We start from the raw sequence: 23,126 nt of genomic DNA on the forward strand, positions 1-23,126 counted from the left end.
ACCATCCGCAAGTCATCAAATTTTCTTTTTCTTCACCTTTTTTGAGTAACTTAGATTTTCAGGTAAGGTAATTTTATACTTCTTGTTTCATGTTATAGGACCCCTTGTAATCATCTGTTTCTTGCTATTTATGCAATATATGGCCCATATAACTTTGGATCCGTATAATTTTGTATTGTAGTTATCTATTTTTCTAACCTTGTTTTTTTTTGTTTGTTTTGTTTTGTTTTTGCCTTCTAGAGATTGATTTCCTTGAAAATGAGAATTTCAATTGGCTTTTGACCATCAGTGCCTAATATAAGGACATACTGTGTTTACATGCAGTGGATCTTCAAAAATATCTGTTGAGTAAATGCATTATTTTAGGATGTCTCTGATTCTCCCTTTCCCTTCATGTTTCTCCATTCTTTTTTCTCTTTCTTCTCATCTTGTTCTTCAGTTTTTAAGTGTGCATGGGGCCATAACGGCCTGCTAGATTGTCTGAGGCCAAATCTTTAGCCCTTTTTTAAGGAGCCTAAAGTCTCCATCCTCAGGATTCCCTGAAGATTCATTACCATTTGCCCCTATCCTTGCACAACAGCTTAATCATAACATTTCCTTATACTCTAACCAGCACTCCTGGATCTTTAAATAGCTCTATTCCCTTATTTTCCTGCCAGTTCTCCAAAATACAAGCCAGATGAGGGGGATGGACCAAAGAAGCAAAGCAACACCATGGACATCCCAGCAGAGAAAGCTTCTTGTTTCCCATCACTTTACTGGAGCAAAGATTACTGTCCAAAGGTAGCTTCTCTATCAGGGGACTAGCTTTTGGGCTTGGGCCCAAGGAACAATCAACAGTGCAAATGTGCATCAGCTGTTACACTTTGCCTTACAGTTTTGCAGTCTTTCTGTTTGTTCTATATGGACAGCTGCTTGTCTGCCACTTGGCAGCCTCACACCAACATAGTGTTAACCAGTTTGCTTCCCCCTCATCTGGTTCTGGAAATTGATCCCTGCATATCTGATTCATTACTTCAAACAAACCTCTGATCAAGAGGCTTGAGAGCCACAAGTGGCCACTTCAGCTGAGAGAAACAAAAGGCCCTATGTAGACGTTCTCTTTAGAATCAAGAAACAAACCTATTTTTATAGTACTTGCAACTGATATCTTGCATATAGCAAGCATTAATTCATGTTTTATCATAATCAGATTTCTCATAGCTCTCACATGAATCTGATACAATGGGATACAACTTTATATTTATTTCCACTTAGGGAAAACCATACTATTTAAGGCATATTTTTTTTTGTCCCTAGTACTTACCTGAGCCCTGTTTTACCCTCCAGTGAATCCTAATATGATCACCTTCTAAGACAAAGTGGACTTATACTTACTTACTATTGAAATTAATTATATTTCTATCACTTGGACATAAATGGAAAAGGAGAGATTTATTATTTATTTATAATTATAAATGAATAGCATTATAATAGAGACTGAAAGAACCTTTGGGAATGTGGGAGCAAATTAATCTCACTTAGTCTACAGATAAAGGGAGACTTCTTGCCAGGTTGACTTTTAAGCCGAGCCCTGCAGGAATGAGTGAACATTTAAGGTAAGAGAGAATTGAGACTCAGCAAGGTACATTTAAAGCACTGAAAGAAATTCCAAATGGGTAGTCAGGATAAGGGTGATTTGGGCGGGAAAAGAGCTTGAAAATCATTTGTGCAATTGTGCTGTTGCTGATCACATGTAAATAGTATGGTAATGACTACATCACAGGTAGACATATACAAAGTTGTATACTGCTTGTAGAGTCACTGTGAAGAGTTCACAAAAGAAGTTACATGTTTCTCACACCTTGAAGAATTAATAGAAATTACTTTCACAAAATGAATGACAGTAAGACATTGCTACAGTAACAAGTGCATGGAAGTATAATGTTGTAGGTATTGTAGACATTGGGTGCATGTTTGTAGGGTGCTGAGTGGTATGTTGAGAATGCTAGAGATGAGCTAGGAGAAGTAGGTAGCTGCCAGTTTGTGAACATATTTGTCATGATAAGAAATCTGAATTTTATCCTGTAGTCAATGGGAGGTCTTGTAAATATTGTTATCTATTCTCATTAGATTCTCTCACTTGTATCCTATAGTCAATTCTGGAAATTTCAAATATGGGGAGCAATTGATATAGCCCTAAACTATTTTTTAATTTAGTTGTAAAGACCAACCAAGTAATTTACATTTAAAAAGTCAGATTATGATATTGCAGTACTCCTTGAAATTTCTAATAACATGGATCACGAAATTGCTGACCTTCAAAAGACCACATTTGGCGTCATCAAGTAGTCCTGAAATAACTCCTTGCTTCATAGATTTATTGCACAATACATTTTCTTTTGCTCACACCTTAGAAGATCACTGTTGTTTTGTAGGCAGCTGCCCTTTCTCTTTACAAGGGAAGTAGCATTTTATCACCTACCAAAGATCATTGTTGAGAAAATAAGTGTTATCACTCTGTCAATGGCCTATTTTAACTACCTTCCTTGGGCAGTGATCAGAAATGAGCTGAATAAAAAGGAATGAAAGTATTTCAAACAAATCTGTTTATAGTACGCAGGAAGCAAGAAAAGTCAGTCTTGATTCTTTACTGGCTTACCATTTACACAGTACCATCTACATATTTACATAGTAGAATAATCTACTCTTGAAAAATTCTATAATATTGAAGAGTATATTGCAAATGTCATTTGGTCATTCACCCAGGAACATGAAAACCATTGGTATGATTTAATTTTTTAATCTGCAGTATTTATTAGGTATCTTTACAAATCTCATCTCTTAGAGACAGCTATGATAAAAATAGCTCACTCAGAAATAAACGTTCGCCTTTAGAAAACTTCTTTCCACCTAAGTCCTAGGTGCGCCTGCACTTGCTTGTTTCTTGGGTCATCATTCAGGTATTACACTTTATCTGTTCCTCCTCAAACAGCCACATTTATACCAATCATAAGATTTTACTTACCTGCACCATTTTCCCCAGATTCCTAATTCCTGGGTAAAGAATTAGTATAATAAATGAAAAAATGCTAAGACATGATGTAATAATTTTAAGCAGTAGTTTTTCATTATTATATTTTGATTTTAGAAAATCAGTTCTTATAGAAGCATCCTGGATGCATTAAACAGTGTGACTAGGGTTGCTCTTGTAATAGTTCAGATGAAGTAGTATGAAGGCATTAGGCAGGAGAGGGACAGAAAGAATGTTATAACACACACACACAAACACACTCCATATATATGTGTGGAATATAGATATGGCATATATGCATATATAATGCATATGTAAATGGAATATATATGCTATGTGTGTATATATACTTATATAATATATATAAAGCACATAGAATTTATAGAGATGATTTCTATAGCAAATGAGAAAAAAGAAGAATGGCAAGAATAGGTAAGAACGTGGATGATGGGGGACATTAGGTCAGAAAACATGTATAGAAAGAGACACGCATATTTGAGGTAAAGAAATATAATGAATACAGTTATAGGTAAATGAGAATTAAGTGTCCTTGGCTCATGCTTGTAATCCCAGCACTTTGGGAGGCCGAGGGAGAAGGACTGCTTGAGTTCAGGAATTCAAGACCAGCATTGGCAACTTAGCAAGACATTGTCTCTACTAAAGATCAAAAAAATTAGCTAGGTATGATGGCACATGCCTGTAGTTCCAGCTACTCATGAGGCTGAGGTAAGAAGATCACTTGAGCCTAAGGAGATGGAGGCTACAGTGAGCTATGATCATGCCACTGCATTCTAGGCTGTGACAGAGTGAAAGCCTAATTTTTTAAAGAAAGTATCTGTGGGGATATCTAAGTGGGAACACACAACAGGCAAGTAAAAATATGTGTTCACAATTCTAGAGAGACAAGAGCTGTTTAAGTAGATTCCATAGCCATTGATATATGAATAAGTAACTGTTAACCCCATGAAAGTGGATATTACACAGGAAGAGTTCATGGAACATGAATCAAGGACACCTAAGAACAGATGTAAGAGTTCCTCTGCTTAAAGGGAAAACTAGAAGTCAACAAAGGAGGGATCAGGAAAGTAGGAACAGGCCAGAAACACATTGTAAGAAAAGTCAAGGTGAGAAAATTTCATAGAGAAAGGAAGCATAAGGTCAAATCTTGCAAAACTGATAAGAATATAAATATATTCATTGAATTTGTTCATTAGAAATTCATCTCTGGTTTTCTCTGAACCAAATCTTGAGATAAGTACTTGAGTTACAGGTAGATTATTGGGAGCTGATCCTAGGAAGCCAGATAGAAGATATGGACAACCACAACAGGCAAAGAAGAGAATTCAATAAAGGTTATGGCTCTGACTCTTTGGGTCCCTGTGCTGCAGGTAGCCCTCTGAGGAAGCAAATAGTAAGCACCTCACAATGGTCTCAACAAAGGGCTGACAGCTGAGGGCTACCACTGCTAGTGGTTCCAGGTTTCCCCAGGGTCACTAACTCCCAAATACTTGAGAGTGGGGACTGAGCAGCAGCCATAGCTCAGAGAAAGCCCTGATGCAGAAAGCTGAAAGATTTGGCAGGCACTGGAGGTGGAATGCCATCAGTGTGCACAGAAGCTATAGTAAAACTAGCTGCAATGTAAGTTAAATGTGGGTGAAGGGCAGGTTGCATGGATACACAAGGAATGTCATGGATTCACTCAGAGAATAGGTTCAGAGACAGAGAGCAAGACTGAGACTTCATTGCCATGAAGTAAGGAAATTAAAATTTTGGATGGGCGATGATATAGTTGACTAAATTGAGACTGGGCCTGGAGGAACTGGGCATATTCAAAGAATGAATTTCACAACTGATTAGCATTGGAGGGAAGAAGTAGACCTGTTCATGTGGCGTCACGCATACCCATAGATATTTGGGTTATAATGGTTTCCGGAATATAGGCAGTGGAGGGGGAAACATAAATTAGCAGCAGTATGAAGATGAGGCTTGGTTGAAATGAATTTTTTGTGAACATGTTTATAGGCATTCATTCATTTATTCAAAAGCATTTTTGAATGTTTACTGCTCAATTCTGAGCTATGCTTTAAAGTTGCTATGGTGAATATAACAGGTGTAGTCAGTCCCTCCTTCATGAAGATTGATATCTAGTCTAGGAGAAAAAAATTACTAAAACAGCACTCATGATAACTTACTTATATGATCACTACCACAAAGGAACAATAGAGTATGCTATGAGAGCAGATAGTCAAAGAACCTCGCCTAGTGAAAAGAGAGTGAGAGATGAAATAATAATAGATGGAGAATTATCTACCCTGAGGTAGCACCTGTTCTTCCTTTTCAATTTTGCTTTTTTCTCATTAATATTTACCTTATTAGCATTTATTTTAGTTTGCTTAAACATATCTTCAAGTAAAAATAAGAATAAATTGTAAATAATTTTATTTTGCTCACCACTTGATTGAAAGTCTGATGAAGTGTTTTCAAATCAAAACTGTTTTTTCTCTGAACTTTATTTCCATTTTTGAATTCAGTTTGGGTAATGAGAATTTAATGCGAAACTGATGCTCACTCTATTACTTATCATCTTCTTCTATCTTGCCCCTTTCCCCTTCTGCTGTAAATCCTTAGTAGCTTTTCTTTTTCTCATTGTATTCTTAAATTTTAAAATGATGGGTTAGAGTGTTTTACTTTACCTTTCTTGGTAGTCTATGTGTTTATTTTATTTTAATTTTTATCTTTTAAATACAGAGTCTTGCTCTGTTGCCCAGGCTGGAATGCAGTGATGCAATCACAGCTCACTGAAGCCATGAACTCCTAGGCTTGAGCTATTTTCCTGCCTCAGTCTCCAGAGTAGTTGGGACTAAAGTCATGAGCCACCACATCTGGGTAATTTTTATTGTATTTTTATTTTTGTAGAGATGGAGGTCTCACTATATGGCCCAGGATGGTCTTGAATTCTTGGCCTCAAGTGATCCTCCCACTTTGGCCTCCCAAAGTGCTAGAATTATAGGCATGAGCTACCATGCCTGGCCCAGTCTATGTTTTAATGCTTGAATTTGTAGGGGTTTTTTGTTGTTGTTGCTGTTCAACTGTGGAAAATTTCATTAGGAAGTTTTATTGTATCGGTTTCTCTTCTTGATTTTCTCTTTTCTCTCTTTGTGAAATGCCTCCAGTATGGATGTTAATTCTTCATTAATTCTGTCTCTTCAGAATTCTCTAATGTTTTATGTCATTAGGAGCATTCCTAGATTTTTAATTTTTTTCTTCTTACAGCTATTTTTTTTGCAATTGATTGAATATTTGATATATTCAAACTGTATGTGTTATAGAGGCAAAGCTTGAAGCATAATAACTATAACCCAAGACCCAACTTAAAAAGTAAAATGTTATCGATACTAGTAGAGTTAACTCTGGTTCTCAGCCCACACCTATTATCCCTGTAGAGGTTGAGACTATTATAAACTTTCTTCTTAATACACCTCTTGCTTTTTTTGTAGTTTTGCTAAGTAATTACATATTGCTGAACAATGTATGTTTGGTTGTATATGTTTTAGACTGTATAAAAATAATGTATTCATAACATTTTGCAGTACACTTTTTTCAGTTAATAGTTTTTTTTTTTTTGAGACGGAGTTTTGTTCTTGTTGCCCAGGCTGGAGTACAATGACACAATCTCGGCTCACTGCAACCCCTGCCTCCTGGGTTCAAACGATTCTCCTGTCTCAGCCTCCCAAGTAGCTGGGATTACAGGCGCCCAGCACCACGGCCAGCTAAGTTTTTTTGTATTTTTAATAGAGATGAGGTTTCACCATGTTGGCCAGGCTGGTCTTAAACTCCTGACCTCAGGTGATCTGCCCACTTCGGCCTCCCAAAGTGTTGGGATTACAGGCATGAGCCACTGCGCCCGGCCATATTTTTAAGTTCCGTTCATTTTGCTACATGTGACTATAGTTTGTTTCACTTTGTGCAGGAAATTCTATCATATGAATGTATAAGACTGTTAGGGAGAGAGTGTCAGCTTAAGTAGAGACTGAAATCAAGTCCAAGCTACTGCTTACAAACTCCAAGTGTCAGTCCAGTGGAGGGATACCTTTTGTAATCATCGACCCAGGGGGAGAACTCTTCTTGGATTTTGTGCAAAGGTTCCATATAGAGTGAGCAATGAATGAGTTTTTTCCACAATTGGTTTATTCTGTCAAAGCGTCTTAAACTATTGTTTTTTGGGGCCATTTTTGTTTTGGTTTTGTGTTCTTTTTTATTTTTGATGAATAATGCTTTTATGATTTTTTTTGTACCTATTTCCATGTGCAAGTTTTCTTTCTATGTGTAAGCCTCTTTACAGAAGAATGGCTGAGTGATAACACATGTAAACATTCAACACTACAAGAAAATACCTAATTAGGTTTACCAATTTATATTTCTGTCAACAGTTTGTGAGCATTCCCATAGTTTCATAACTTTGTTGCCTGTGATGTTGTCAGAATTTTTAAATTTTGCCAATTACTATTGAATTTGACAGTATTTCTATAAAATAATTGGTCACCTTTTCAATGTTCATGAAAAAATGTATTAAAATTTTTATTGGAACTCCATTTAATCTATACATCATTTTAGGAAAAATTGATATGTTTTATTTAGTCAACCCAACTAAGGAAATAATTAGTCTGTTTATTCTGTTATTCTTTATTGTTATTGCTCTAAAGTTTTAGAATTGTCTTCATAAAGATCTTGCATACTATTTGTTAGATTCATTAATATGTTCTTATTGTTTTGTTATATTCATTCATATGTATTTTTTGCATTTTATAAAATTATATTCTAATTATTTTGCTCTAATATAAAAATATAATTGACTTTGGGGAAATGACCTTATGACCACAAACTTTGCTAAATTCCCTTATTATTAATAATTCTGGATTATTTTGAAGTTTCTAAGTACATGAAATCTGTGAATAGCTGCCACTCTGATTCTTTTGGACTTTTAATATATTCGGCTTTAATTTTTGCTTTTTTAAAGTGGTATTTAATACCTGTATAGTACAATGCTAAATGAAAGAAGTGAAATTTGGCCGTTTTGTTTTGAGCTGCATCTTTAAATAGTTTCTATTTTTTTTTCTGTTCTTGTTTTATTTTGTTTTTTAAGCAATCAGCATTATTTTGCTTTAGAATTCTTCAGGTACCCTTGACCAGGTCTTTAATGTTGTGTCTGCTTATAAGTATGCTTCGTGTCAACCACTGTTATAAGGCTTTTACCTATATTAATTCTTATAATTATTTCAGTAGATCTATGGGTTAACTACTGGTTTGTTAAAAGCTTTTTATTATAATACATGTAGTATGTGGTATTTTATTTAAAGCCTTATGTCATCTCTTTTGAAAACTGTATCCTTTATTCTTCTTAATCAGTTAATAAATTAGAGTATACTTATAGATTTTTTCAAAAAGTGAAAGCATACTTGCCAATGAGATAGTTCCAATTGATCCTGAAATATCGTCTTTATATATATTGTTAAATTTTGCTTCCTAATATTCATTATTTACAATTACATTTATGAGAGTGATTGCTCGATAATTTTCTTTTCTTTTTTCCTTTTACACAGCTCTTTTTTGGTTTGTATCAAACATATATCATCTTCACAGGGTAAACTGGGGAGTGTCCTTTTTCCCCACCGAGTTATAGAAAAATTTGGAAAGGATTGGAATTACGTAGTAATTGTTTGCTAGCAGTTTCTAGTGAAAGATCTCAGATTCTGTATATGTGTATATTTGTGTGTATTTTCAACTATAGCTTCAATTTTGTAAGAATTAAAGAAAGGAAAGAAACATGAAAGGTGGCTTGCCAGTTAAGACAGTTTATTTTAGAGAAAACAAACATGAGGGGAGCTTCTGGCTGAGTTAGGTTAGAGGCCCACTCTTTTACAGACTAATAGTTTTTAAGGATTTAGGGTGGGAGAGTTTATTAGAGGCTTGGGCTGCCTCTGTTTTTTTTTTGTTTGTTTTGTTTTTGTTTTTTTTTTCTGTGCTAATTTGGGAGGGAGAGTTGTATGTTTCTTTCCTAGATTTTTTTTTTTTTTCAGCTGAAGGCATACCCCCTAAGTCTGCTTTTAGCTTTTCTATTTTAGTGCACCTGAAGGGAAAAGAATGTCCTTATTAAGGCCAACTGTTTTACTTGGGCCCATTGTATGAGGAAGTTTGGCAGTTACCCAAGAGACTTTTCCCCTATCTCCCTCTGTGTTTGAGTTGTCTTATCCGTATTTTACTGTCTGCCCTTTCTGGATGCTTGTAGTTAGAAGAGAAGTGGTTTCCTTGAGATGCATGAGGCTAGAAAGGGAGCTGGAACTTAAAGTGGTGATGTTTGTCCAAGATGACAGTGCTCCTGCTCTGTCAAATTTTATGAATAATTATAGGACTACATACTTTCTGTTTCTTCTTGATTCAGTTCTGTAAATCATATTTTCCTAAGAATTTGTCTATTTCATGTAAATGTTCAAATGTGCTGACATATGATTGTTTATGATATTATCTCTCTCTCTCTTTTCTTTTTTTCCATTCTGTTGCTGGATCTAGAGTGCAGTGTGGCAATCATAGCTCACTGCAGCCTGGACCTCCTGGGCTCAAGCAATCTTCCCACCTCAGTGGGTGCATGCCACCATGCATGGCAAATTATTTTATTTTTTATATTTTGCAGAGACAAGGTCTTGCTCTGTTCCCCAGGCTGGTCTCAAACCCCTGGGCTCAAGCAATCCTCCTGCCTCAGTCTCCCAAAGTGCTGGGACTCCAGGTGTGAGCCACTCAGACTGGCAGTGTTCTCTTTTTAATGGTATTCTTCTTGTATTTTTAATCTTTTTAAATATTTATTTCCCTTTTTACTTATATGTTGCTTCTCCCTCTTTTTCTTGAACAAACTTGCCAAAGATTTGTATATTTTGTCTTTTTTTTAAATTTTATTATTATTATACTTTAAGTTTTAGGGTGCATGTGCACAATGTGCAGGTTAGTTACATATGTATACATATGTCATGCTGGTGTGCTGCACCCATTAACTCATCATTTAGCATTAGGTATATCTCCTGATGCTATCCCTCCCCCCTCTCCCCACCCCACAACAGTCCCCAGAGTGTGATGTTCCCCTTCCTGTGTCCATGTGTTCTCATTGTTCAATTTCCACCTATGAGTGAGAACATGCGGTGTTTGTTTTTTTGTCCTTGTGATAATTTACTGAGAATGATGATTTCCAATTTTTTTGTCTTTTTATAAGATCAACTTTTCACATTTTTATTCTTCTCAATTGTGTGTTTATTTTCCAATCATTTCTATTCTTATACTTTTTTCTTTATATTTTATTTAACATTCCATGCTGATTCTCTTGATATTTCCTCTGGCAACTTCTCATGGCGCTTATTTCCTTGTGCATTGTTAGTGTGTATATATATGTTTGGGTGTATTTATTTTGAGGTCATATTTACTGTGATTCTGTGCCTTCTTGCCCTTTAGGTTTGGGTATAAGAAGCATTCTTTCAGGATAGACAGTTTATTTGCTTCTGTCTAGCATCTGAGGTACTACATTAAATTAAAAACCCAGGTCTTTGGTTTTGGAAAGCACATAACTAATGTAAAGCTAGCCTCTAAATTCAACTGCAGACTAGTTAATAGATAAAAATTCAAGAACCACAACTTGTAGACACAACTAGTAGACACAAGTTCAAAACCACAATTTGGCTTTTTGATCAAGAACCTTAGAGAAGATGAATAATCTTTTTATTTATGTCTTTTCTTTTGCACTAGTTCTTTCCTTCTGAGAGGTTGCAGACCTTCCTTAATCATTGTTAATTCCTAGTGGAAGCTAGTCAGTTCTCTACCTGTTAAAGTGTTATGAAGCTTCAATTACATAGTCTCTGTGAGTGTCCCCAGGGTATATCATGGCTTCACTGCTGACTTTAATCCCTGGATGCTAGCTCTTGTTGTTTGTTTGGTTTCAGATTATTACTCCTTTTCCCTTTCAAATCACTCATTAGAGCCTTTAAAATATATTTTACTTATTCATCCCTGCCAAGTACTCCTTCATCCCCATTGACACTACCTTGTTCCCTAGCTTTGTATCTATGCCTTGTTTGGAATATCTGAAAACCTTCTGATCAGTCTCCCTCCTTCCAGTCCAATTCACACAGTGCCACCCAAGGACATTACCTTAAAAACACACCCTGTCACTCTCCTTCCTTACAACCTCTGTGGAGAGTACTCTATCCATGGCCTTCTGAAATCTGTTCCAACCTCTCTCATCAATTTCACCTCCTGCTGTCCTTCCCACATTCCCTGCATTTTAGCCACCTCCTGAACTTGGTATTTAAGTTGTGAACTTTTTTTTTTTTTTTTGAGATTGAGTCTCACTCTTATTGCCCAGACAGGAGTGCAGTAGCATGATCTCGGCTCACTGCAACCTCCGCCTCCCAGGTTCAAGTGATTCTCTTGCCTCAGCCTCCCCAGTAGCTGGACTGCAGGCACCCACCACACCTGTCTAATTTTTGTATTTTTAGTAGAGATGAGGGTTCGTCATGTTGGCCAGGCTTGTCTCGAACTCCTGACCTCTGGTGATCTGCCTGCCTCAGCCTCCAAAAGTGCTGGGATTACAAGCGTGAGCCACCGCACCTGGCTAAACTTTTTTACATTATTAGATATTTGAGGGATTTTAGGATATCTAGTTTGTCATGTTGCTAGAAAAAGAAATAGCAGTCATATGTTTTAATTTCTAAGATTTCTGTCTTTATGAGTCTTCTTTTTGTTTTTCCAGAAAGCTTTTTCTCGATTCCTCATCATACTGTATTTTTGTACTTTTCTGAGAATAATCACTATAATTTTGTTTTTACTTTTGTCCTTTAAATGATCTTTCATTCCCTCCACCTCGGTTAGTTTTTTGTTGTTGTCCACCTGAGCCTTTTTTCATGCAGTTAGTTTTCCCAGATGTCTGGTACTCTTTGGTTTTCTTTTTTATACTTATAAATGCAGGACTAGTTAATCAATATAGGTGGCTTGTATGAGCCTGCTCTTTTGGTGTATATACCTCTTTCTTCAAAATGTATTTCTCTGTAAAAGGGAAGAAAGTGTGCTTTGTGCTTGGGCAAATGTATAAATTAGAAGGCTTCATTTTGTGATAATATATGAAACAGTCATTTATATTCATAGGTGAGATTTGCTCTCAGAGGCCATCATGTATCCCAGAAACCCTTCACATTGTATTTTGTTTACTTCGAGAGTTATTGGGGAAGCAGCTTATGTAGTCATTTCGTATTAAGTTTTTAATTAGTTACCTTAATATTCACCTTATTTCCTATTGCTGGTCCCCATACCTGCCATTGCCAAGCTTGGAATCTTCTTATGGTTCTCTCAGGAAGAGCAGCCTACACATCCGTTGAAGGCTTCTGTATGTTTTCTGGATTAGAGCTTCTTCCAGTCTGCTTTATGCTTCCATCTTCCAGAAATATGTCAAAATTTCTATCTTCTGATAGCCCTTATTCCATTCTCACACATATAATTTTCTCTGGTTTGTTCCTGTTCTCTGTCATGTCCATGAGATTTGGGGAAAGAAGGGTGGGATCAATGTAAATGCTCAGTGTGCCATAATGAATTAAGTTCTTGAGGACCTAGTCAATATAATTTGACTTTTTTAAAATCCTAGCAGTAGTTATCTTAAGGATATAAATTTTAAAAAAAGTTTTAATGAGTTTTGAAAGCAGTATAAAACTAAAGTTTGAAATTGCTACAGAAATTAATTACATAGAATGGTGAAAATGTATAGCATTTTCTTAAAAATAACAAACATCAAAGTGAAATTTATCAGATATATAAATAATCAGAAGAAAAATATCCATTGCAAGATTAGTGTTTTATCTACTGATCACATTATATTTGTTGTACTGTGCCCTGAAAATTGCTGAAACAAGTTGGCCTTTTTTGAGACGTAGAGTTAGTGAATTGAAGCGACTTTTTTTCTATAATGGGATTTGACTTACCTATCTTAAGTGAAAGTTTTTTCCATAAAGAGAATATCAAGTTTCCCTTACCAGTTAGATTTTTATTTGGGAGGTAGCACAGAATAATTAGGGAGGCCTAGATTTAAATAAATCCCATCTCTGCCACCCAAAAGACTATGCAAACGCTTTAAGTCTCAGTATCCTCATTTGTAAAATAATAGAGCAGAATTTCATCTTTCTGGGGGATTCGTTTCTACAATACAAATGATAGAAATCAGATACAACTAGATTTATCCTTGGAAATTTCTTAAATGTCTATTCTATATAGACATACTGTTCTTTCGTAAATCCAACATAACAATTACTTTTCTATATTGAAATGTATCACCACTTCTTCATTGGACCCATGGATAAGTAAATTGGTTTATGTTTACAGATGATGTTATCTGAAATATATGTACTTTTGAAGAGTAAATTTAACATGTCAGATGTTATGAGATGAATAAAAGGAAAAATATATTTAAGTCTGACAAATTATGTTCCTTTTGCGACACATGTTCTTTGAGTGGAATAAGGGCAGATAATTTTTATGTCTATGTTGTTTTCTTCTTTCTCTCACTGTAATTTTTTTAATTTGCTGAGTAAATGTATTTGATTTTGAATATATTGAAAGTATGTATGATGTTACCACACTGTTCCTAGTTTATTGTTTTGCTGTTAGGATTAAATAGGCCATGGGATGTGTTTAGAAGTTTTAGGTACTAAGTGATAAATAAATGTTGGTTTTTCTTATTGGCATCAATATTATTTTTAATTGTTCGCTGAAACAAAATAACAAATATAAATTTACTGGTTTAGACAATTACATTACTTTGCCATTATATATTTCAGTATTTCACTTATGAACTTGCATTATCTAAGACTTTCTTCTTAGATATAAGTGCTCGATTTTCATTTTATAGACAAGGGATACTATATTTACAGATAATGAAGAAATATCAATTATCCATTTTCTTACAGAAAGACTACATTTGAATTCATATTCTTAAATCTTACTATTAATATTGGTTAAAAATAGCCACCACATTTGATCTACCTACTAATTTGTATGCATACCATTTTGTTAAAGAGCAGCTAGATTGCCTGCATTGAGATTTTGGCTCTATTACTTAGTAGCTTGACAACATTATGCAACTTCCTTAGCCTCCTTGTACTTCCATTCCTCTCTTATAAAACTGCAATAATGATTATAATGGTTTTTACTTCGTAGGATTTTCTTGGGAATTGTATATTTATAAAGGACAGAGCTTAGTAGTTGTTTTTTTTATGACACCATGTTAATCACTCCCATTGACTCATTTAATTCTCACACAATCCTCTGAAGCAGGCAGTAATATCCCCATTTTGTAGATAGGAGAAATGAGGTTTCCAAGAGCTTACACATCTTGTACAAGGACAAAGAATTGGAAGAGTTTGAAGATGGAATTTTAACCTAGGACGGCCTGCATTACTGTGAACTACATTGAGTCCTTACCTGAGGGCTTCTTCAACCAAAATATGGTGCCACATTAAACAATAAATTAGTGCTGGTCAATAATGTGAAGAGTAGAAGATTGTTTCATAAATACAACAGTTAGCATTTCTAAGTCTCCACTTAAATCAGAGAAAAGAAAAATATTTACATTGAAATATGAGATTATTAACCCAAATAGAAAGGGGATTTATTGATGTAAGGATTTGTTTACTTTGGAATGGGGCGTTGAAGAAAATGTGTATTTTTTCTAGAAAGATTGGTAGGGTATTTGATTTTAATTGGGTTCGTTTAATAGTAACACTATTGGGTAGTTATAAGCATGGCTTTTTCCCCTAGAAAGACTTGGGTTCAAATTATGATGCTGTCACTTAAAAACTCTTATATTAAAAGCTCTCTGAACTTCAATTTCTCATCCAGAAATTGTGTATGATATCACTGGGATGGTTGAAAGAATTAAATCCCCCAGCAATGTGCCTGGTGTGGAGTACACTCTTGGGAAAACATTAACTTATTACAAAGGGAGGGAGAGAGGGAAGGGGGCAGAGAGACAGAAAGGGGAGCGCAAGCCAGAGAGAAAAAGAGACAAATCCTCTCAGTCTTGTCTAATATCACAATACTGTGATGTGGTTTTGAGAAAATTCAAGGTGTTTGTGTTAATAGGGTTGGCTAAGTAAATACATACTCTAAACATCAAGAACCAAGATTATGAAAAATTCAAAAGTTTTTAATCAAAGTTCTCATTAAAGATTTGTATTTCCATTGTCTACTCAAACACATACACATACACACACGTTTGCACAAATGCACACACACACCACAAAAAACCAAACAATAAAACCCTAAGATTCAATGAAAACAAGTCAAGTCTGTCAGCCATTATTATGGTAAATGTGGTATATGTTCTTATGCACCCAGCCTAAGATGCCTCAGATAGTGATTAAGATTTCAGGCTCTGTAGTCTAACAGTTTGGGCTTGATTGTCTTCACCTCTCATCCTGTGTGTCCTTAGTCAATTACTTACCCTCTCTGTGTCTTGTGTCCAGGATAAAGTAGGAATCACAATAGAATGTATTCCATTGGGTTATTCTGAGGTTTAATTACATTACACATCTTAAATGTTTTGTTTAATCCTAATACTTAGTAATTATTTAATAAATATACTGGCTATAACTATTAAAAATAGAGACAATGCATGTCTCAATTTACTTTACAGAACTGTCAGGTCCAAATTAAATAAATATATATTTATGCCATTTTGATAAATGAAGATTAAGTAAAATGAGATATTAGCATTTAATGTTGCTTTGCATACAGCTATTCTCAGAGCTGGAAGTCTTTCTTACTTTCTGTTTATCTGATATTTTCATTTCTAGGACAACATTTCAAGTATATAGTCACATGGCTTCTGGTTAACTGTTTCCAGTGTCAAGAATCTCTATTTTTTGTAGCAACCCATTTCGTTATAGAATACATTAGCTTTTTGCATATTAAATTAATACACATTTCTTTGTAACTTGCGCTGATTATTCTTAGTTCTAGCCTTGTTACCATACCAAAAAACCACAAACAAACAAACAAACAAAAATAACAGCAAAGTGTGTTCTGGGTACTACCGATGTATAACAAACCATGGAACAAGTTTGCAGTGTAAAACAGACACACTGTTTTGCTATTTTGTGGGTGAGGAATTTGAGGAGTGTTCTTTGGGCACACCTTTTGCTCCTTGTGGCATTTCCTGAGAGCAGAGTTGTCCAATATGTTGGATGGACTGGTCTGGAGGGCCTGAGATGGCATAATTCACATGTCAGGTGCATTAGTGAGGATGGACTGAACTGTAAACCTGAGTGTGTATATGTAGTCTTTCTGGCATCTTGGCCTCAGGGTATAGTTGGACTTCTTAAGTGGTAGCTGGTTTAGTTTAGAGCAAACATCTCAACAGCATCAAGTTACATGGTCTTTTCTGACCTTCTCTCAGAAGCTACTTAACAACATTCCAAGCTCCTCCATTGGTCAAAGCAGTCAGAAGCCCACTCAGATGAAGAGGGAGGGGACACCGAACCTGCCTCTTGATGGGAGGAATGTCAAAAAGTGTGAATGTGGAAAGGGGCATGTTTTCATACTACCATACTTGACCTGTCAGCAGGCCTCTGGCTGAGGGACCTCAGCTCCTAGACAGAACAGAAAAGCCTCTGCTTATGGCACAGAGGTTTACAAAACTCTCTGTTTAGACTGGTGTCCAAGTCACAACTTGAGGGGACAGAAAGGTAGTTGCACCTCAGCTGGTCTTCTCTGAATGAATTATCCCTTGTCATAGGGGACTCTGTACAAATGCAGCCATAATTCTTGTCTATTGAAAAATTAAATCTTCAGAGCAAAGTTGTTTTGACATTGTTCTACAGATAACATTCAAAACCCTGCACAATCTCAATATTATAACAACAAAACACAAACAGGAAATAGAGACACAGACTCGTTTTTTTCTAATCACAAATAGAAATTATCCTTGCTAATTACAAAGGCTTATAAAATTCCACTGGTGTTTACACATGGCTGACTGCTTCACTGGCAGCAGGAAGCAGTCTGATGTGGAGAGTTGGGTAGACCTTTGCTTCTGATGTCCAGAACCTAGGAATCTGAGCAATCAAAGCTAGAAACATTTGTGTCCTAAAATATAAGAGTGATCTTTATGGTTACCACATGACAGAAATGACCCACAATGGGACATAAGCTTCCATTTCTCCCTGAGTTTCTACCAAGGTAGTCTAATTGTCTATGATGGATTGGCATCTTATATTGCTGGTTTGTAGTTGGAATCTAAAAGAAAATTAGGTTAAGCCACAAGACACTATTTTGAGTTATATATAGTTTAATATAAGCCTTACAAATATCATAGATTCATATTTTGTCCATTCTTAGAGAGTTGGCAGGAGATTTATAAAAAGAAATTTTATAAGTAAAATAAACAGAAAATACATCAATATAAAGAACTGATAGCATCATAAAATTAGAAAGGAAAAGAAATAATGAAGAGAGAAAGATTGAAAAAAAGCCTGAATGACTTGATTGCCTATAAAACTATGTGTAAACTCTTCTATCTGGCATTGAAATTACCTCAAAAATTTGTTCCTTACTCCCCAAACTAATTTTCTCCTTACTCTACTATGGGAAGATTTTGTTCCAGCCAAAACTGCTAATTAGCTAGCCACAAAAATGTGTCATGCTTTCCTTCTCTGCCTCCATTATCTTCTTTGTGTATCCAAAGCCAAATCTTTTTTTTTTTTTTTTTTTTTTATTATACTTTAAGTTTTAGGGTACATGTGCACATTGTGCAGGTTAGTTACATATGTATACATGTGCCATGCTGGTGCGCTGCACCCACTAACTCGTCATCTAGCATTAGGTATATCTCCCAATGCTATCCCTCCCCCCTCCCCCCTCCCCACCACAGTCCCCAGAGTATGATATTCCCCTTCCTGTGTCCATGTGATCTCATTGTTCAATTCCCACCTATGAGTGAGAATATGCGGTGTTTGGTTTTTTGTTCTTGCGATAGTTTACTGAGAATGATGGTTTCCAATTTCATCCATGTCCCTACAAAGGATATGAACTCATCATTTTTTATGGCTGCATAGTATTCCATGGTGTATATGTGCCACATTTTCTTAATCCAGTCTATCATTGTTGGACATTTGGGTTGGTTCCAAGTCTTTGCTATTGTGAATAATGCCGCAATAAACATACGTGTGCATGTGTCTTTATAGCAGCATGATTTATAGTCATTTGGGTATATACCCAGTAATGGGATGGCTGGGTCAAATGGTATTTCTAGTTCTAGATCCCTGAGGAATCGCCACACTGACTTCCACAATGGTTGAACGAGTTTACAGTCCCACCAACAGTGTAAAAGTGTTCCTATTTCTCCACATCCTCTCCAGCACCTGTTGTTTCCTGACTTTTTAATGATTGCCATTCTAACTGGGGTGAGATGATATCTCATAGTGGTTTTGATTTGCATTTCTCTGATGGCCAGTGATGATGAGCATTTTTTCATGTGTTTTTTGGCTGCATAAATGTCTTCTTTTGAGAAGTGCCTGTTCATGTCCTTCGCCCACTTTTTGATGGGGTTGTTTGTTTTTTTCTTGTAAATTTGTTTGAGTTCACTGTAGATTCTGGATATTAGCCCTTTGTCAGATGAGTAGGTTGCGAAAATTTTCTCCCATGTTGTAGGTTGCCTATTCACTCTGATGGTAGTTTCTTTTGCTGTGCAGAAGCTCTTTAGTTTAATTAGATCCCATTTGTCAATTTTGTCTTTTGTTGCCATTGCTTTTGGTGTTTTGGACATGAAGTCCTTGCCCACGCCTATGTCCTGAATGGTAATGCCTAGGTTTTCTTCTAGGGTTTTTATGGTTTTAGGTCTAACGTTTAAATCTTTAATCCATCTTGAATTGATTTTTGTATAAGGTGTAAGGAAGGGATCCAGTTTCAGCTTTCTACATATGGCTAGCCAGTTTTCCCAGCACCATTTATTAAATAGGGAATCCTTTCCCCATTGCTTGTTTTTCTCAGGTTTGTCAAAGATCAGATAGTTGTAGGTAAGCGGCGTTATTTCTGAGGGCTCTGTTCTGTTCCATTAATCTATATTTCTGTTTTGGTACCAGTACCATGCTGTTTTGGTTACTGTAGCCTTGTAGTATAGTTTGAAGTCAGGTAGTGTGATGCCTCCAGCTTTGTTCTTTTGGCTTAGGATTGACTTGGCAATGCGGGCTCTCTTTTGGTTCCATATGAACTTTGAAGTAGTTTTTTCCAATTCTGTGAAGAAAGTCATTGGTAGCTTGATGGGGATGGCATTGAATCTGTAAATTACCTTGGGCAGTATGGCCATTTTCACGATATTGATTCTTCCTACCCATGAGCAAGGAATGTTCTTCCATTTGTTTGTATCCTCTTTTATTTCCTTGAGCAGTGGTTTGTAGTTCTCCTTGAAGAGGTGCTTCACATCCCTTGTAAGTTGGATTCCTAGGTATTTTATTCTCTTTGAAGCAATTGTGAATGGGAGTTCACTCATGATTTGGCTCTCTGTTTGTCTGTTGTTGGTGTATAAGAATGCTTGTGATTTTTGTACATTGATTTTGTATCCTGAGACTTTGCTGAAGTTGCTTATCAGCTTAAGGAGATTTTGGGCTGAGACGATGGGGTTTTCTAGATAAACAATCATGTCGTCTGCAAACAGGGACAATTTGACTTCCTCTTTTCCTAATTGAATACCCTTTATTTCCTTCTCCTGCCTGATTGCTCTGGCCAGAACTTCCAACACTATGTTGAATAGGAGCGGTGAGAGAGGGCATCCCTGTCTTGTGCCAGTTTTCAAAGGGAATGCTTCCAGTTTTTGCCCATTCAGTATGATATTGGCTGTGGGTTTGTCATAGATAGCTCTTATTATTTTGAAATATGTCCCATCAATACCTAATTTATTGAGAGTTTTTAGCATGAAGGGTTGTTGAATTTTGTCAAAGGCTTTTTCTGCATCTATTGAGATAATCATGTGGTTTTTGTCTTTGGCTCTGTTTATATGCTGGATTACATTTATTGATTTGCGTATGTTGAACCAGCCTTGCATCCCAGGGATGAAGCCCACTTGATCATGGTGGATAAGCTTTTTGATGTGCTGCTGGATTCGGTTTGCCAGTATTTTATTGAGGATTTTTGCATCAATGTTCATCAAGGATATTGGTCTAAAATTCTCTTTTTTGGTTGTGTCTCTGCCAGGCTTTGGTATCAGAATGATGCCGGCCTCATAAAATGAGTTAGGGAGGATTCCCTCTTTTTCTATTGATTGGAATAGTTTCAGAAGGAATGGTACCAGTTCCTCCTTGTACCTCTGGTAGAATTCGGCTGTGAATCCATCTGGTCCTGGACTCTTTTTGGTTGGTAAACTATTGATTATTGCCACAATTTCAGCTCCTGTTATTGGTCTATTCAGAGATTCAACTTCTTCCTGGTTTAGTCTTGGGAGAGTGTATGTGTCGAGGAATGTATCCATTTCTTCTAGATTTTCTAGTTTATTTGCGTAGAGGTGTTTGTAGTATTCTCTGATGGTAGTTTGTATTTCTGTGGGATCGGTGGTGATATCCCCTTTATCATTTTTTATTGCGTCTATTTGATTCTTCTCTCTTTTTTTCTTTATTAGTCTTGCTAGCGGTCTATCAATTTTGTTGATCCTTTCAAAAAACCAGCTCCTGGATTCATTAATTTTTTGAAGGGTTTTTTGTGTCTCTATTTCCTTCAGTTCTGCTCTGATTTTAGTTATTTCTTGCCTTCTGCTAGCTTTTGAATGTGTTTGCTCTTGCTTTTCTAGTTCTTTTAATTGTGATGTTAGGGTGTCAATTTTGGATCTTTCCTGCTTTCTCTTGTGGGCATTTAGTGCTATAAATTTCCCTCTGCACACTGCTTTGAATGCGTCCCAGAGATTCTGGTATGTTGTGTCTTTGTTCTCGTTGGTTTCAAAGAACATCTTTATTTCTGCCTTCATTTCGTTATGTACCCAGCAGTCATTCAGGAGCAGGTTGTTCAGTTTCCATGTAGTTGAGCGGCTTTGAGTGAGATTCTTAATCCTGAGTTCTAGTTTGATTGCACTGTGGTCTGAGAGATAGTTTGTTATAATTTCTGTTCTTTTACATTTGCTGAGGAGAGCTTTACTTCCAACTATGTGGTCAATTTTGGAATAGGTGTGGTGTGGTGCTGAAAAAAATGTATATTCTGTTGATTTGGGGTGGAGAGTTCTGTAGATGTCTATTAGGTCCGCTTGGTGCAGAGCTGAGTTCAATTCCTGGGTATCCTTGTTGACTTTCTGTCTCGTTGATCTGTCTAATGTTGACAGTGGGGTGTTAAAGTCTCCCATTATTAATGTGTGGGAGTCTAAGTCTCTTTGTAGGTCACTCAGGACTTGCTTTATGAATCTGGGTGCTCCTGTATTGGGTGCATAAATATTTAGGATAGTTAGCTCCTCTTGTTGAATTGATCCCTTTACCATTATGTAATGGCCTTCTTTGTCTCTTTTGATCTTTGTTGGTTTAAAGTCTGTTTTATCAGAGACTAGGATTGCAACCCCTGCCTTTTTTTGTTTTCCATTTGCTTGGTAGATCTTCCTCCATCCTTTTATTTTGAGCCTATGTGTGTCTCTGCACGTGAGATGGGTTTCCTGAATACAGCACACTGATGGGTCTTGACTCTTTATCCAACTTGCCAGTCTGTGTCTTTTAATTGGAGCATTTAGTCAATTTACATTTAAAGTTAATATTGTTATGTGTGAATTTGATCCTGTCATTATGATGTTAGCTGGTGATTTTGCTCGTTAGTTGATGCAGTTTCTTCCTAGTCTTGATGGTCTTTACATTTTGGCATGATTTTGCAGCGGCTGGTACCGGTTGTTCCTTTCCATATTTAGCGCTTCCTTCAGGAGCTCTTTTAGGGCAGGCCTGGTGGTGACAAAATCGGTCAGCATTTGCTTGTCTGTAAAGTATTTTATTTCTCCTTCACTTATGAAGCTTAGTTTGGCTGGATATGAAATTCTGGGTTGAAAATTCTTTTCTTTAAGAATGTTGAATATTGGCCCCCACTCTCTTCTGGCTTGTAGGGTTTCTGCCGAGAGATCCGCTGTTAGTCTGATGGGCTTCCCTTTGAGGGTAACCCGACCTTTCTGTCTGGCTGCCCTTAACATTTTTTCCTTCATTTCAACTTTGGTGAATCTGACAATTATGTGTCTTGGAGTTGCTCTTCTTGAGGAGTATCTTTGTGGCGTTCTCTGTATTTCCTGAATCTGAACGTTGGCCTGCCTTGCTAGATTGGGGAAGTTCTCCTGGATAATATCCTGCAGAGTGTTTTCCAACTTGGTTTCATTCTCCGCATCACTTTCAGGTACACCAATCAGACGTAGATTTGGTCTTTTCACATAGTCCCATATTTCTTGGAGGCTTTGCTCATTTCTTTTTATTCTTTTTTCTCTAGACTTCCCTTCTCACTTCGTTTCATTCATTTCATCTTCCATTGCTGATACCCTTTCTTCCAGTTGATCGCATCGGCTCCTGAGGCTTCTGCATTCTTCACGTAGTTCTCGAGCCTTGGTTTTCAGCTCCATCAGCTCCTTTAAGCACTTCTCTGTATTGGTTATTCTAGTTATACATTCTTCTAAATTTTTTTCAAAGTTTTCAACTTCTTTGCCTTTGGTTTGAATGTCCTCCCGTAGCTCAGAGTAATTTGATCGTCTGAAGCCTTCTTCTCTCAGCTCGTCAAAGTCATTCTCCATCCAGCTTTGTTCCGTTGCGGGTGAGGAACTGCGTTCCTTTGGAGGAGGAGAGGCGCTCTGCATTTTAGAGTTTCCTGTTTTTCTGTTCTGTTTTCTCCCCATCTTTGTGGTTTTATCTACTTTTGGTCTTTGATGATGGTGATGTACAGATGGATTTCGATGCGGGGGGAGGAGCCAAGATGGCCGAATAGGAACAGCTCCGGTCTACAGCTCCCAGCGTGAGCGACGCAGAAGACGGGTGATTTCTGCATTTCCATCTGAGGTACCGGCTTCATCTCACTAGGGAGTGCCAGACAGTGGGCGCAGGCC

General features: G+C 36.6%; 2 long non-coding RNA genes across 2 annotated transcripts in view; one reads left to right on the plus strand and one right to left on the minus strand.

The window, feature by feature from the left end:
- The window catches only part of LOC134807339 (uncharacterized), a 171,162-nt gene that overhangs the window by 19,617 nt on the left and 128,419 nt on the right, over positions 1 to 23,126 (plus strand). The gene's annotated exons all lie outside the window — the stretch shown is intronic.
- Positions 1 to 23,126, minus strand: part of LOC134807338 (uncharacterized) — a 105,453-nt gene that overhangs the window by 18,281 nt on the left and 64,046 nt on the right. The gene's annotated exons all lie outside the window — the stretch shown is intronic.

Source organism: Pan troglodytes, chromosome 9 (assembly GCF_028858775.2).
Source record: "Pan troglodytes isolate AG18354 chromosome 9, NHGRI_mPanTro3-v2.0_pri, whole genome shotgun sequence".
Taxonomy (NCBI): domain Eukaryota; kingdom Metazoa; phylum Chordata; class Mammalia; order Primates; family Hominidae; genus Pan; species Pan troglodytes.